The 14503-nt window shown below is 44.6% G+C and overlaps 1 protein-coding gene across 4 annotated transcripts in view; it reads left to right on the forward strand.

The window, feature by feature from the left end:
- The first annotated feature begins 519 nt into the window (after nt 1–519).
- The window catches only part of LOC126335195 (extracellular serine/threonine protein CG31145), a 1599051-nt gene continuing 1585067 nt past the window's right edge, over nt 520–14503 (forward strand). For all 4 annotated transcript variants that reach the window (XM_049998199.1, XM_049998198.1, XM_049998200.1 and 1 more), the window contains exon 1: nt 520–1171. The gene's annotated coding sequence lies outside the window, so the exon portion shown is untranslated. The remainder of the gene's footprint in view (nt 1172–14503) is intronic.

Genomic DNA, 14503 nt, shown 5'->3' on the forward strand with positions numbered 1-14503 from the left:
CAGCCGATCATTTCTTGAAATTATACAGAGCTCACCATCTCATTTCAGAAGATCTATGTTTACTCCTAATATGGGTCAGAATGGCAGTGTTGTTGTGGTCATTAGCACTGGTATATGTTCGTACTGTAGTTCTTTTTACTTTTTGGGTTGACGAAAGCTGTTCGGAACACGCTTCCTTCCGCGATTAACGAGAAACCGGGCACCAAGAAGGGGTCATTATTCTTTCGCGCACAACCTGTTTCACGAGTGGTACTGAGAGAGAGAGAGATTACAGGTATCGGCGCTGCGATTAACATCTGAGCGTGGTGTTGCCGCTACGCGCCCAACCGGCGTTGGTGCAGTAGCAACGAGCAAAGCCTGCTGGCGGAAAACGCCGCGGACTCGTTCGGTGCCAAGCAAGCGGCTGCGGGCGGGGAGGCAGAGCTGCGCGCGCACCTCCTTCCCCCTCCACCCACCCCTCCCCTCTTCTCGTGTGACTAACCCATGCTGCTGGACCAGACGCGGCGGCAACCAGGCCTCAGTCGAGCTTCGCTGACTGAGCTGAACGGTCGGTACTGCGCACTGTCGCTACTGCGCATGCGCCGGCGAGCAACACGTTACTTGCCGAACGCGAGCACGCGCGGGTGAGGCACTGTCGTCCGTGACCCAGTGTGGAGGCGAGGTCGTTCGCCAGTATTCCCTGAGCGACGCGACGAAAGCGAAACGCCGTTTCCTCCCTCCTCCTCCCACCCCCTACACTGGCGACCATGTGCTCGCAAGGACGCGGCAACTTGCCAAGCGCGACCGTGATGAGCTGAGTGTGTGTACGAGAGGCCAGAAGGCGGCAGTCAGCTGTTTCCCGTCGTACCACGCGCGCCACCTGCCTCTGGCTAGTATGTGCAATCAACAGGCGGGCTATGTTGTGACGTGACACGCGGCCACCCGGCCCCTATTCTTCAGCGCTGCTGATCACGTGACTGTGTTATCAGTTATCAGTCTAGCGCGCCGCGGCGTCCAGTGGTTGCTGAGCTACCGGCACCTTGAACAAGTGCTTCCCGCCGACCGCCAAGTGGTCGCGAGCGCGCTTTGTTGTCGGTCCCGTTCTCGCGGGCGCCTCTGGGATATCGACCCGACCGAGGGCGGCGTCGGTCGGCCTTCCTCGCAAGACCACGTGCTCTACTCACACGCACAGGTGCGTAGTAACTGTTACGCACCGGTCGCTTGTCGCTGCACGCACTTCGCTTCCCTTTCCTACGCAGCGGACAAGTGTCATTTTCCTTTGCATGGCTTTCGGAAAAGGCTGCCACTTTGCTTGCGTTCTACGTTTTCCCAGTGACTACTGCTACATCTTTTCCCTTCTGTTTATCCATCTACGATGCAAGACAGTATGTCCGGGTTCAGCATATTTATATCGGCAGGCATGTAGGGAGTGAGAACTACGCTACGGATCGAGAAATTTCTATGCTCACGGAAGACACGCGTATCTTCTTCCCTCCACTAAACGGCACAGCATACGAAACTTTCGGATACTTAGCATTTGCGTGCAGCTGTAAACGCGTCTTAAGACATGGTGCTTCTCCGTTACATAACGAAGTTGTTGTTGTTGTGGTCTTCAGTCCTGATATTGGTTTGATGTAGCTCTCCATGCTACTCTATCCTGTGCAAGCTTCTTCATATCCCAGTAATTACTGCAACCTACATCCTTCTGAATCTGCTTAGTGCATCCATCTCTTGGTCTCCCTCTACGATGTCTACACTCCACGCTACCCTCCAATACTAAACTGTTGATCCGTTGATGCCTCGGAACACGTCCTACCAGCCGATCCCTTCTTCTAGTCAGGTTGTGCCACAAATTTCTCTTCTCCCCAGTTCTACTCAATACGTCCTCATTAGTTATGTGAACTAACCATATAATCTTCAGCATTGTTCTATGGTACCACATTTCGAGTGTTATTGCATCATGAGAATTTTCATTATAACAAACACGAACAAAAATGAACGATTGTAGACGATATATTATCACTGCAACGAAGTAAATATCTTGAGATATTAGATATCAAGGTCGTTTTAAATATAATGTTTGTGTGAGACAAAGGCTATTTCAATTCTAAATAAAACACGCAGCAAATAAAAAAAAGAACAATTTTTTACCCAAATTTTTAGAAAATTAATGGACTTCACCACTGGTTCTTGGTTCAATATTTAGATGTCATGAACGAAGAAACACAGAACGCTGGTGTAAAATTCTACGATATTAATTTTTTTACAAACCAGTTTTCAGCTGTTAAGCCATCGCAACAGGCGAGAACCAATTTTTAAAATACACCAGTATCGTGTATTTCTTTCACTCATAACAAATTTTGTGAACTAGAAAACCCGCCGTTTGGAAACAGTCTGTTACGAGCGTTGTTGTGACGTGGTTTTCTTTAAAGAAATTGACTCGTTTTTAAGGTTTGTCACGATTTTGCTCACACTCTAAGCTTGACTACTGAGGTACAATAACCTGAACCAGTATCGTCTGTTTATTTGTATATTCTTCACAATTTGGTATTCATAAAAAATTAATCAGCAGCTGACAACATCTCGTTTCCGGACTAACTTGCAAATCCAGAGTGGTAGTGTAATTTCTGCTGAATAAACTGTGGTGAACTGATATAAGAACGTAGGCTTCCGCGGCCGGTGTCATAGTGATTAAAATTCTTCTGGGTGAACTGGTGTCACTGCCCGTTCTAGTAAGCTTGCGCAACTTAAGGGTATTTCGGGAGCTCGAGGTTACCGCTCTTGTGCGACTTTTCATTACCACCGTATATCTCTTCGGCTCATTTTCGCTGACCAGGTTACTGCCGCTGAGTTTCACACGGAACCTGGGGCAAAATTTATGGTCATTGCGCCTAAAGTTACGCCGTCGTGCGGAGAGATAATTCAGCGGCGGCGGGAGCGACCCCTGGCAACGCGTGCGGAGGTGACGCAGCTCGTGTGCCAAACGGGTTCCTCTCGCCACGGCCGGCACAGCCGCTTCCCGAATGAGGCAGGCCTCGTCACTCGAGCCTGTTTGTACCACGTGACGCCTCCCCCCTCCCCTCTCCTCACCGGAACAGACCAATCAGCTGCTTCGCGCAGTAATTCACTTTCTAAAACGCGCCGGCTGTAGGCTCCTCGTGAGTGCGCTTAGGCAGCATCCTCCGTAACCACTTTTGGCTCTCATTAATGTCGGCTAAGGCGAGCCGCGCCGAAAGCGTTATTAGGAGAGTAAAAGGCGAATGCACTGCGATACACCGCTGGTGCCGTAACCACAAGAAAGGATGGAAGGAGCGAGGAAAGGAAGCGGCAGACTTGCCAGGGATCATTTAAGAGGCCAGCGCGAGGAACAATTTACACGCTCGGCAAAACACTTGTTAATAACTGTGCAACGGAGCAGAAGTTATTTCCTCGAGCAACTCCTTACAGTCCTTGTGCGAAGCTATCGGCAAAAAGGCAATATTCAAGTAATTTTCCTGTCTGCGAAACTGGATGCTTTGTTATTAAAGCAATCTGGTAAATCTCGGCCCTATCTTCTGCCACCTATAGAAGGTAATTTATTAGGTTTGTGCGTAAGTTCGTAGAGCTGTTTTTTTCATGTTGGTATTTCAGTTGCTATAGGTTTATTTATCGATTGTCATTTTTATTTGTAGTTCACTATAGCTGTTTCAGTTTCCATCTTCTCATTTTGTCATTTGGAGATTGTGAGTGGAGACGTGATCGTTAGAAAATTTAGAGCCAACTGGAGAAATTAGAACGTTTCCAACGTATTCTTCCGTTTGAGTTCAATAGCGGGGTGACAACGGCGGACGCAGCGAGAAACATTTGAGCCATGTATGGGGGTAATGTTATTGAATAGAGCACGGCAACAAAATGGTTCAAAATGGATCTGAGGACTATGGGACTTAACTTCTGAGGTCATCAGTCCCCTAGAACTTAGAACTAGTTAAACCTAACTAACCTAAGGACATCACACACATCAATGCCCGAGACAGGATTTGAACCTGCAACCGTAGCGGTCGCGAGGTTCCAGACAATAGCGCCTAGAACCGCTCGGCCACCCCGGCCGGCAAAAAAATGGTTTTCTTGTTTTAAAGAGGATCGTCTTGACATTAATGACGTTCCACGTTCAGGATGACCTCTGGGGTTTGATGCAGATCGTTTGGACGGATTAATCTATAATGATCCAGCCACTGTACTCGAGAAATGGCAGATGTGTGGTTAAATGTGATCATTCTACAGTCGTGCGACATTTGCATGCAATAGGAAAAGTTCAGGAATCGAATGTATGGATAACTCATGGCACAATCACAAAAATCGGCGGGTAACCAGATGTGCACTTTTGCTTGCTTATCGTCACTTGGATCGTGAACAACACCGATCATTGCTATCCTCGATAGTTATTGGTGATGTGAAGTGGTGTCTTCACACTTACGTAAGAAAATAAAAGGATTGGCTGAGCGCAAAGAAAACAGGAGCTCTACTGAGCGAGGTGGCGCAGTGGTTAGCACACTGGACTCGCATTCGGGAGGACGACGGTTCAGTCCCGCGTCCGGCCATCCTGATTTAGGTTTTCCGTGATTTCCCTAAATCGCTTCCGGCAAATGAAGGGATGGTTCCTTTGAAAGGCCACGACCGACTTCCTTCCCTGTCCTTCCCTAATCGCCGGCCGCGGTGGTCTAGCGGTTCTAGGCGCGCAGTCCGGAACCGCGCAACTGCTACGGTCGCAGGTTCGAATCCTGCCTCGGGCATGTATGTGTGTGTTGTCCTTAGGTTAGTTAAGTTTAATTAGTTCTAAGTTCTAGGGGACTGATGACCACAGATGTTAAGTCTCATAGTGCTCAGAGCCATTTGAACCATTTTTGAACCTTCCCTAATCCGATGAGACCGGTGACCTCGCTGTTTGGTCTCTTCTCCCAAAACAAACCAACGCAAAACAGCAACTGCCGTACAAAGACTTCTGTGCATCAACAAAAGATAATGTTATGCATCTGGTGGAGCAGCAACGGTGTGTGGTGCTACGATTTGCTTCTCCGAGGTGTAACAGTCACTGCTGAAGTTTTTTGTCAACAACTGAGACGTATTGCAGGGCAATCCAAGAGTAGCGACCAGGAAGACTGCATGAACAGACACTGCACCTCGAAAACGCCGGCACGCATTATACTTGACTGAGAAAAATCTCTGCACAGGAGTTTGGATGGCAAGTCATTGCGCACCCACCTCATTCAACTGGTCTTGCGTCCTCAAATTTTCACTCTTCACGCTCTCTGTCGAACAGTCTTCAGATAACTACCTTTCCGGATGATAAAACGCTCCAAACATGGTTCGATGAGTTCTTCCCCTCAAAGCCAAGTGACTTCTACTGTCGCAGAATAGGAAAGTTACCCCAGCGATGTCGAACTGCTGTAAACAGGGAAGGGGAATATATTATTGATGACTAAAGCCTCTGTTATGTCTATCTATACTACTGGCCATTAAAATTGCTACACCACGAAGATGTGCTACAGATTCGAAATTTAATCGACAGGAAGAAGATGCTGTGATACGCAAATGATTAGCTTTTCAGAGCAATCACACAAGGTTGGAGCCGGTGGAGACATCTACAACGTGCTGGCATCAGGAAAGTTTCCAACCGATTTCTCATACACAAACAGCAGTTGATCGACGTTGCTTGGTGAAACGTTGTTGTGATGCCTCGTGTAAGGAGGAGAAATGCTTACCATCACGTTTCCGGCTTTGATAAAGGTCGGATTGTAGCCTATCGCGATAGCGTTTGTCGTATCGCAACATTGCTGCTCGCGTTGGTCGAGATCCAATGACTGTTAGCAGAATATGGAATCGGTGGGTTCAGGAGGATGCTGGATCCAAACGGCCTCGTATCACTAGTAGTCGAGATGACAAGCATCTTATCCGAACGACTGTAACGGATTGTGCAGCCACGTCTCGATCCCTGAGTCAACTGATGGGGACGTTTGCAAGATAACAACCTACTGCACGAACAGTTCGACGACTTTTGCAGCAGCAGGGCCTATCAGCTCGGGCGACCATGGCTGCGGTTATCCTTGACGCTGCATCACAGACAGGAGCGCCTGCGATGGTGTACTCAACGACGAACCTGGGTGCACGAAGGGTAAAACGTCATTTTTTTCTGTTTACAGCATCCGTGTTTGGCGACATCGCGGTGAACGCACATTGGGAGCGTGTATTTGTCATCGCCATACTGGCTTATCACCCGGCGTGATGGTATGGGGTGCCATTGGTTACACGTCTCGGTCACCTCTTGTTCCCATTGACGGCACTTTGATCAGTGGACGTTACATTTCAGATGTGTTACGACCCGTGGCTCTACCCTTCATTCGATCCCTGCGATACCCTACATATCAGCAGGACAATGCACGATAACATGTTGCAGGTCCTGTACGGACCTTTCTGGATACAGAAAATGTTCGACTGCTGCCCTGGCCAGCCCATTCTCCAGATCTCTCTAATTGAAAACGTCTGGTCAATGATGGCCGAGCAACTGGTTCGTCACAATACGCCAGTCACTACTCTTGATGAACTGTGGTATAGTGTTGAAGCTGCGTGGGCAGCTGTACCTATACGCACCATCCAAGCTCTGTTTAATTCAATGCCCAGGCGTATCAAGGTAGTTATAACGGCCAGAGGTGATTGTTCTAGATACTGATTTCTCTGGATGTATGCACCAAAATTGCTTGAAAATGTAATCACATGTCAGTTCTAGTATGATATAGTTGTCCAATGAATACCCGTTTATCATCTGCATTTCTTCTTGGTGTAGCAATTTTAATAGCCAGTAGTGTATTCCGTTTATTAAACTGATGGAAAAATGCTACGAAGTTGTGCACCAACCTAGTTACTTGTAAAGTTCTTTGAGCTGAACTTATTTTGAGTTTATATGCACTCGAACCATATCCTCGCTAGTTTTACACACTTGCACCTGTTCTTCATCATGCTACGTTACTGATTCTTTCGTCGCCTTTTGCTACAATTTAATGATTAGAGATGTAAGCATAATATTGTCTATGTTCAACAATACTGATTTATATTGTTAAACGATTTTCGTCTTACAAAAACCACCATCAGTCTGTGATAGATTACTGTCCTTGAACAAGTGAGGTATACAAAATTTCTTGTCCTGACTGTGGTAAGTTTTATATTCGTCAGTCAGAGACGTAACAACTATGTTGGCTGAATGCGGCTGGAGATTGCTGAATTATGATTCCACATTTGCTGAGTTTATACTGACTGAGCACCACAGCTACCAGCCATGGTCCAATATCCATCACTTCGTAAAGGCAAAAAACTTCCCCCTGTTCTGAACTTGACTTACAGGAAAACCACGCCCACTTGTCTCACGGATTTGCAATCTGAAGGTCGTGGGGTCGAGTCCCAAGGGGGAATTTTATTTACATTATTTACTTTGCAAATGAGGCGGAAATGATCGAAGTAACCAAGTGTACAGCGCAGAACGTTGTAATCCTTTGTGGAAAATTATTGCCAAGTCTACGTATGCCTACAAGACAATATTTGCTCTTTTGGACAGAGCGTTCTAAGAAACGGTGGACGAGTATGCGACAAAATATACTTTGTCAAAATGTGGAAACTTACAACAGCTTTACACAAAAATTTTCTGACTGGTGTGACGAAGCCCTACGTGCAGGTAAAGAAATTTCTCTGTTAATTAACTCATGAAGAAGGCAAACAAATCCGCAACTATAGGACTACATTTTTCGACATGAAGGAGGACTGCCATCCTGCAGTACTGAAATGATTTCCCCCAAATGTACTCCGCTAGTGCAACCCTGCGACGTCTATTTTATCGACAGCAAAATAAGTTGATCAAAAAACTTCAAAACTGCAACCTATCTCATCGAGAGAGAGAGATAAAGAAATCAAATACCGAGAAGACTGAATCAAAGTACATTCCACTATACGTCACCAGCTACCGTCGCCATTATTTGTCAAATTGATGCGTTGCAGATGGTTTGCTGCACAACTCTGCGATGAGAGGGATCATTTTGTGTATGTAAACCAAGTTTGCATTGCTACAGAAACTTCAAAAAAATGTCTCTAAGCACTATTGGACTTAACATCTGAGGTCATCAGTCCCCTAGACTTATAACTATTTAAACCTAACTAACCTAAGGACATCACACACATCCATGCCCGAGGCAGGATTCGAACCGTGGCGAAAACTTTAAAAGAAACTCATAAAAATGTGACGATCATGACATGTGCAAGACACCAAGAGAATTTCGGTTAATTTGCACTTCAAATACCGTAAAAATGGAAAATAACAAATGTTTCCGTCCAGGGACTCGACCGCACGTCCCTAGCGTTACAGCCCTGTAATCTTCATGCCGCACCCACCGCTGTCCGGAAACTACGCTAACACAAATGGCTCATGGCTCTTCCAAACCGTGCCAAAAATTTTTTTTGCTAAGCATTTGACCAGCTGGAACGCCAACTTCTGTCTCTTTCATTTCTGAACAAGTCCTGCACATACGACAAATTTGGACAAACGAGTGGGTGCAGTCCCCTTGTAAATCCTTGAAACGTTTCAGTACTTCTACACTGTCTGTTCCATTCCATTCCTCTATTTTTCCTTACTTGTTTCTTTTAGTGTGATTGTGTAATGACTCCGTACATTATGTTTTATAACGTGTGCATCTTCCCTAGAATAGCAGAAACTCTTCTTACACAAACAAATAATTTGGCTTTGGTATTTCCTGTTACAGTTGCCCAGTATGTCTTTAACTCTGTTTCCGTATCATCTTCCATATGTAACACCTCTTCAAGCTATTCTCCTGTACTCTTGTTTTGTATTAATTTTATTTGACTGTGGAAAATTGGTATGTAGGCGCTGTTTTTAGAGGTTTAGCGTTAATGATTTTCTGGTTTGTCCCTTGGTATTTATTTACTGTTTCATATTTTTAACTACATTACCACTGCCCTGTCGAGGATGACATTTACTCTGTTTTCCTAACTCACTCTCGACGTCTTACATTTTCCTCATCGTTGTTCAGTGTTTTTGGCGACGATAGTTAAAGTCTGATAATGGACTTGTAAGCCGAAAACAGGTTAACAAAATAAATGAATACTGTAGGACACACAAAATATTCTTTATCACATTGGAGTTCTCCGCTATGTATTTCGGTTTTCAGTTGATAACGAACTAACTAATCAGTTAGTGGGAACGCCACAGAGTATAACTTTTCACTTCAAAGAGTTTACTGATTAAAGTAACAAACTGTGATGTGGTATTATGTAGAATAAAATATTAACACAAGAATATGGAATAAATGAAAACCGCATTTATTTTAGAGGAGAAAATATTCCTAGGCCATACGACATAAATTTTGGAAGGTAATGTGAGCAATTTTGCTGCACATTCGTTACTGACAGAAACATGATCACGGCGTAGCCTTCATAAAGAATATTGACTTAATTCACCTCTGGAATGTTTTCCATCTGCTCCTTGCTTCCCCAGCGGAGAACCTCCTCATTCCTTATCAGTCCACCTGATTTTCAGCGTTATTCTGTAGCACCACGACTCAGACGCTTCTATTCTGTCCCGGTTTTTCAACTGCCCATGATTCACCACCATACAGTGCTGTGCTCCAAAATTACATCCTCAGAAATTTCTTTCTCAGACTAAAGCTTATACACTGAAGTGCCAAAGAAACTGGTGTAGTTATGCGTATTAAAATACAGAGACATGCAAACAGGCGGAATGAGGCGCTGCTGTCGGCAACGCATATGTAAGACAACAAGCCTCTGGAACAGGTGTTAGACCGGTTACTGCTGCTGCAATGGTAAGTTAACAAGGTTTAAGTGAATTTGAACGTGGTGTTATAGTCGGCGCACGTACGATGGAACGCAGCATCTGTGATATAGCGCTGAACTGGGGATTTTCCAGTACGACCATTTCACGAGTGTACAGTGAATATCAGTAGTCCGGTAAAACATCAAATCTCCGACATCGCCGCGGTCGGAAAAAGATCCTGCAAGAACGGGACTAGCGATGACTGAAGAGAATCGTTCAACATGACAGAAGTGCAACCCCTTCGCAAATTTCTGCAGAATTCAATTCTGTGCCAAGAACAAGTGTCAGCGAGCGAAACATTCAACGAAACATCATTGATATTGGCTTTCGTAGCCTATGGCCCACTCGTGTGCCTTTGATGAAGCACGATGCAATGCTTTATGCCTCGCCTGGGCCCATCGTCACCAACACTGGACTGTTGATGACTGGAAACATGTTAAGGGGTCGGACGCGCCTCGTTTCAAATTGTATCGAGCGGATGGGTGTGTATGGGTATGGAGCCAAACTCATGAATGCATGGACCCAGCATGTCGGCAGGAGACTGTTCAAGCTGGTGGAGACTCTGTAATGATGTGGATCACGTGCTGTTGGAGTAGATACGACTCTGATAGGTGACACGTACGCAAGCATACTGTCTGATCATCTGCAGACATTCATGTCCATAGTGCATTCCGACGGACTTGAGAAACTCCAGGATGCGACACCCCACACATCCGTAATTGCTACAGAGTGGCTTCAGGAACACTTTCGCTGCCCACCATACACCCCACACATGAACTTTGTTGAGCATATCTGGGATGCCTTGCAACGGGCTGTTCAGAAGAGCTCTCCACCCCCTCGTACTCTTCCTGACTTGCGGACAGCTCTACGAGATTCATGGTATCAGTTCCCTCCAGCACTACTGCAGACATAAGTCAAGTCCACGCCACGTAGTGTTGCGGCACTTCTGAGTGCCCGCGAGGGCTGTACACGATATTAGGCAGGTGCACCAGATTCCTTGGCTTTTCAGTGTATTTTGATAACGCCAAACTTCTCTTGGTCAGGAATGTCTATTTGCCTGAACTAGTCTGCTTTTTATGCACTGTTTGCTTCGTCTGTCATGGGCTATTTTGTTTCCAAGGTAGCAGAATTCCTAAACTTCGACATTCTCATTCCCCTTACTTCTCACCTCTTTTATCTTATTCCTGTTTACCATCAGTCCACATTCTGTAATCACAAGTCTGTTCATTCCATTCAACAGATCGTGTAACTCTTCTTCACTTTCACTGAGGATAGTTATGTCATCAGCGAATCCTACCACTGGTATCCTTTCAACCTGAATTTTAATCCCACTCTTGAACCTTTCTTTTGTTTCAGTCATTGCTTCTTCATTGTGTGGTTTGAACAGTAGGGGCGAAAAATTGCTTGCATGACTTACCCCTTTTTAATCAGAGGGCTTGCAGAACGCTTTTCCTGGGTCGACAAACCGTCTGAGCGTATCTTGATTTTTCTTTAGCCATGCTTACATTGTCAAGCGCAATGTCAGAACTGCCTCTCTCGTGCCTTTACCTTTGCTAAGGCCAATCGGCTCTTCTAGCAGATTCTGAATGTTATTTTCCATTCTTCTGCGCGTATATTCCTCTTGTCAGCAGTTTGGCTGCATCGGCTGTCAAGCTGATTGTACGATAGTTATCGCATCTATCTGTCCTTCCCGTCTATGGAACAGTGTGGTTCCAGACTGTAGCGCCTAGGACCGCTCGGCCACACCGGCCGGAACTCATAGTCACCTCCGCCTTTGCAGTCCCCTCCCAGAGATAGGAATAGGTGAATAATCCGGAATCTTTTGCCAATCGAAAAGTGACCATGAAGCTTTTCCAACATTTCATGCAGTTTCATCGCACTCTAATTTTTCTTAAAGAAATCTGAATGATGATTCATTAACGGTTTAGAAATGTTGAGCCTCTATGTTCAATATTAATTGGTGGCGACAGGAGTCAGGATATATAAACTATCGAAAATGGGGGGCGTTACACCATGCAACACCATTCTGATATTTATGAGATTTTGTGGATAGATACTTATTTCCATTCCAATTTCGGTCAACAACAATCGTATGACCTGTATCACCCACGGCTATGAATACATTTGATGTATGTAAGTGTACAGGCTTTGTGACCTTATCACTGAAGCTAAAATCTGCCACGATATTAGGCTGCGTCAACTTGGTATATTCGGTAAACTTGCGGACCACTCTGCTGGGATCTTCTACGGAGTCTACTGGTGTTCACCGTTAGCTCAACTGGTGCTGTCAAATACCTGCCAAACTCTCAATCTGAATTTACTTTTCTACTGATGTTTCGTGAAATTTTACGAAGGCGTTCAATAAGTACCGCAACACACATTTTTCTCGGCCTATTTCGGTTGTAAAAATGCTGAATTTGTTGTGGGACATAGTGGGAATATTTCCGCTTAGTGAATATTTCCGATTCAGCCCCTACAGCTTCATGAACTTACGATAGATGGCGGCACTATACGTTGCCTTCAAAATGGCGTCTATAATAGAGGTGCGTTTCACGCAGAGATCTGGAGTTTATTTTGGTGAAAACCAGAACGTCGCAGATATTCATAGGGGCTTGCGCAATGTGTATGGAGACCAGTCAATGAACAAAAGCACGATGAACCGTTGGGCAAGGCGTCTGTCAGCATCGCATCAAGGTCACGCAAGCATGTCCGATTTCCTGTGCGCCCGCCGACCGCACACAGTAGTGAGTCCGGCAGTGTTTTTCTAAATCTTTCTGCAATTTGTTTCGATCTTCTGATGACTTTTTTAGTTTTTAAAAGACAACGTCATCTGCAAACAACCTAAGACGGATGCTCAGATTGTCTCCCAAATAGTTTATATAGATAAGTAACATCAAAAGGCCTATAATACTATCTTGGAGAACGTCAGAAATCACTTCCGTTTTACTCGATGACTTTCCGTTAATTACTACGAATTGTGACGTCTCTAACAGGAAAACACGAATCCAGTCACATAACTGAGACGATATTCCATAAGCACGCAATTTCACTACAACCCGCTTCTGTGGTAAAGGATCTAAGTCCTTGTGGAAATCCAGAAATACGTAATCAATCTCTAGTCCCTTGTCAGTAGAACTCAACATTTCACGCTAATAAACAGCTGGTTGTGTTTCACAAGAACGACGTTTTCTATATCCATGTTGACTGTGTGTCAGTAGACCGTTTTCTTCGGCGTAATTCATAAAGTTCGAACACATTATTTATTCCAAAATTCTGCTGCATATCGACGTTAATGATATGGGCCTGTAATTTAGTGGATTACTCCTACTACCTGTCTTGACTATGGGTGCGACCTATGCAACTTTCCAATCTTTGGGTACGGATCTTTCGTCGAGCGAACGGTTGATTATGATTGTTAAATATGGAGCTAATGCATCAGCATACTCTGGAAGGAACCTAACTGATATACAGTTAGAACCACAAGGCTTGCTTTTATTTAGTGATTGAAGTTACTTCACTACTACGAGGATATTTACTTCTAAGTTACTCATGTTGGCAGCTGTTCTTGATTCGAATTCTGGAATATTTACTTCGTCTTCTTTTGTGAAGGCATTTCGGAATGCTGTGTTTAGTAACTCTGCTTTGTTAGCACTGCCTTTGATAGTATCTCCATTGCTATCGCGCACAGAAGGCATTGATTGTTTCTTGCCGCTAACATACTTCACATACGACCTGAATCTCTTAGGATTTTCTGCCAGGTTTAGGGACAACAAAGTTTCATTGTGGAAACTGTTATAAGCATCAGGCATTGAAGTCCACGCTAAATTTCGAGCTTCTGTAAAATATCGCAAATTTTTCGCATTTTGCATCTGTTTAAATTTGGCATGTTTGTTTCATTGTTTCTGCAACAGTGTTCTGACCCGTTTTGTGCACTAAGGTGGTTCAGCTCCGTCGTTTGTTAATTTGTTTAGTATAAATCTCTCAATTGCTGCCGATACTATTTCTTTGAATTCAAGCCACATCTGGTCTACACTCATATTATTAATTCTGAAGGAGTGAAGATTGTCTCTCAGAAAGGCATCAAGTTAAATTTTATTGTTGGATAGGTTGATTGTGTCGTTAATTTTTGGATTTGGGGGTTACAATATTCAGTCTCGCTACGACAACCCTGTGTTCAATAATCCCTATATCCGTTTTGATGCTCGTTATTAACTGAGGAGTATTTGTTGCTAAGAGTTCAAGTGTGCTTTCACAACCGTTTACTACTCGCGTGGGCTCATGAACTAACTGCTCGAAATAATTTACAGAGAATGGGTTTAGCACGATTTCGAATGTTGTTTTATGCGTATCTCCAGAATTAGACATGTAGTTTGGCCAACATATCAAGGATAAATTAAAGCAACCACCAACTATGTGGTGAAGTGCCGCTCTTTCCTCCTATCCTATTCAGGAGCACAGGAATCCACAGGATCATGCAGTTCAGATGCACTGCCATTTCTTGACATAGGAATATGGAAAACACCATTTCGCGTTTGTGACTCAATGTGTGACACTGGGCACAAAATGTTTTTCCCTCATTTTTGATTCACTCTGTTTATGGGGAGCGGTAGCGACCATACTCTACCTTGAGGTACACCAAATTCTTGTTTCGCTTTTAAT

Source organism: Schistocerca gregaria, chromosome 2 (assembly GCF_023897955.1).
Source record: "Schistocerca gregaria isolate iqSchGreg1 chromosome 2, iqSchGreg1.2, whole genome shotgun sequence".
Taxonomy (NCBI): Eukaryota; Metazoa; Arthropoda; class Insecta; order Orthoptera; family Acrididae; genus Schistocerca; species Schistocerca gregaria.